Raw genomic sequence first — 3,425 nt, 5'->3', positions numbered from 1 at the left:
GGGCCTTGAAAAGCTGATGGCTGTGGGGCTGGGCTGCAGTTGGCAGAAAAACAGGGAAAAATGGGATTTTTTGGGGAAAAACACAGCCCTGAAGGCTCTGATAGCTGCAGTGATTTGGCTGGGGCTGTGGCAGGTTTCCCCTTGCAGCCCCATGTGCCAGTGGAACATTGGCTCCTCGGCACATTTTCCCTTTTGGATGGATAAAAACCAGCAAGACACGTGAAGTTCAGCTTCCAGGGATTGCTACACACCCCGAGGAGGAGGAGGAATAAAATCCCTGGCTGAGGTCAGAGCAGCCCTGTTCCTTTTACCTCTGTGGAGCCCAAGGTCCCTTTGCCAGGGCCCCTGTCTGATGCAAAGCTGCAGGAAGGGAGAATCTGGCCAAGGCCAGCTGTATTTTTGTACTTTGAATAAAATTAATAATAAAAAAATTATAATAAAATTTAAAATATAAATAAAAAATTAAAATAAACAAATAAAAACTTTAAAATAAAATAAATACAAATAACATAAATAATTAAAAATTCATTTTAAAAATTGAATAAAAATTGAGGCTTTGTCCCTTATGAATAGCAAATACCATTCAGCCAGGTTAATCATGCCTCAATTTATCAAATGTTTTAATTACAGCCTCAAACATGACCTTTGCTATGGGGCAAGAACAGGAGTGCAGCACATCTGCCTGGCAAGGACATGTCAGCATAGCCCAAACCCTCAGGGATGGGCAAGGCCAGCAGAAGCATTAATAATCCATTCATTAATTCATTATCCATGTCAAATATAATTTTGTTAGGCAGCAGCACAGCTACAAACAGCCCCACTGCCACCACAGTGCAGCCAGGAAAAAAAAGGGGGAAAGAAAAATTTTAAAACCTCACTGTTTTCATGCCAATGGAGCCAGGCTGGCCTGAAAATCCTTTCTGATGATGATTTTCTTCTAAGCTCCAGCAGCACCAATGCCACCAATAACTTTTTCCATAGGTGGAATAAGGGGTGGATTTGGGGTTTTTTAAGGGATATTCAGAGTTTCCAAGACCCACCTCAGCCTGTGTGTACAACCAAGAGTGCAGTGGGGTGATTTTGGGGAAAAGGAGACAAAACAAAACCCCCAAAAGGGGTGATGGCTGTAGGGATACCCCCTGGAAATGAGATGCAGACCTGGGATCAGCAGCAGCAGGGCAGACAAGCAGGCACAGATCCGTGTTTCCTGCCCTGAAATCCATCCCTCAGCGCTGCAGGCTGGGATTTAATATTTAATTCCCTACCCCAAAATAACCTCAGGTCCCCTTGGCTGTACTCCCACACTCCCAAGCCCTGAACAAGGTGAGGGAGGTGGAGAATTAGGAGTTAACTGAGGGTCAGGAACCTGCAGAAAACCCAGTTTTCATGAAAATCAATAAAATTGATCAACGAGCTCTTGGTGTTTTAGTGTAAAAACACACTCTGAGCTTCTTTTTCTGCAGGTGTTTTAGTCCACACAGCCTCTCCTGCTGGTGCTTCCCTGGGAAGAACTGCTGCTCCTGCAGGGGATAAACCCCAGTGAGGCTGGAGGTCAGCTCATTAACAGCATCCAATTAACAGCTGATTTTTATCCTCCTGCCATGGGACACCCTCCACTAGCCCAGGTTGTTATATTATATAGAATTTCAAATATTTCACCTATTTAATATTTCTAGAATTTACATTGTACAGAATAATTCTAGAATGTGTATTTTTCTATCACTATGTATACACAGTATATGTAATAAGATGTGTGCTATAGGTGCAATATATAGCATTCAAAATTCACAATATCCACTCAACAAGGATTTTAAATTTCAGATATGTCATATATGATCCATAACCCCTCGTTTGCTTTGTCTCTGGCTGAATCCTTTCAGAACTGCCAATCCTTTTCCCTGGGGGCAGAAAATCCAGGCCATTCAGAGCCAGGTTTTAACTCCTCATCCAGGAGAGGTTTCTGGGTTCCTGCCTCCCCAGCCTGGGCAAAAGAAGGAATAAACACAGCAGGGCTGATTTTTCACATTCAAACACATTCCCATCTCCCAGGATATTTTAATTTTTTTTTTTTTCCCCCAGGCAACTGCTGCAGCCCTGCTTTGGAAACCACTTGTTAGGATGGTGGGAAAGCAGAAAGGAGCCTTTGAGCCCCTCAGACCAGGTGATGCAAAGCTCCAGCCTTCATTACCAAGATTAAAAGAGGCTGGGGTTTCCTAAGCAATTAAAAACTCTGCCTAATTAAGACAGGGCTAATGGGCAGGACTTCCAAGGGCTGCTGCTGGGGCAGGAGAAGGATTTGCAGCCAAAGAGCCTGCAGGTAATTGCTTTAGCAAGGCAGAATAAATGGGGGTGTGAGGATAGAGAGGATGTGCTCTGCTAAAAACTAAACTAAGAGGGGGAAAAAAAGAGGGAAAATAGAATCAAAGCCTCTTGAAATTACTCAATCCACTGTCTGACTGCATCAGCTATCCAAACACTGCAACACCCAGCGAGGGGCAGAACGTTCAGGCAGGTATTTCTGCCTGGAGAAGGAAAAGAAAAAATTAAAAGCACACAGCCCCAAAATGTGCAGCTAAGCCAAAAAAAAAAAAAAAAAAAAAGAAAAAAAAGAAAATGAGGGACCCCTTGGGACCTGGGTCTGTCACAGCCAAGGCTGAAGAAAAAGCAGCACTCTGCTATTTTAAAATGTTGTTTTTCTTTCCAGCCTCCACCTTTGAATTTCTGCCACCTCCCGCCACTGGCAGCGGATGAAAGCGGCAGCTGGGACAGACGGACAGACAGCGTGCTCCTGCTTCTGTGCTTCCCATCCTGCTCTCTCCTCCCTCCAAGAGACTTTTCCCTCTCACCCCACTGTGAGGCCAGCAGGGCACTGGGACCCCTCTTTCTATCACCTCCTTTGGATTCACTTCATTCTTCACTCATTCCTTAAAAAACAAAGGAAACCCCCCCAGCATTAATTTCGCTTTTGTGCCTTTGCTGAGCAGCTCAGCCCCCTCAGCACCACTTGCTGGAGGCACCCCAAAACTGGGTACCACAGCTGCCACTCCCCCAGCTGCACCCACGACTAAAAAGAGTTGGGAAGAATCAACAAATATGCCCGAGCCCTAAAAATACCCAGGTTTGAAGTGACTGGGATTTCTGTGAGTCCTGATTCTCCACATATGCATGGAGCCATAAAAATATAACCATATATATATATATTTATGTGTATATAGGCATGTTTTAGGTGTGTGTTTATGCACATAAATACACCTCTGTGTGTGCAAATGTATAAATTTGTGTAAATGCCACACTGCCTCGGGGATAAAGCGAGGGAGGTCTCCATTTTTAATTTACAACATTTTTATTGCGTCCAAAAGAACCCCAGAAACCCTCCCGTCCTAAGGCAGCTCCGAGGCTCCCCCCTCCCTCCCCACACCCTCAGA

The sequence above is a fragment of the Fringilla coelebs genome (genome assembly GCF_963513975.1).
Source record: "Fringilla coelebs genome assembly, chromosome: 8".
Taxonomy (NCBI): Eukaryota; Metazoa; Chordata; class Aves; order Passeriformes; family Fringillidae; genus Fringilla; species Fringilla coelebs.
This window is presented reverse-complemented; position numbering follows the sequence as displayed.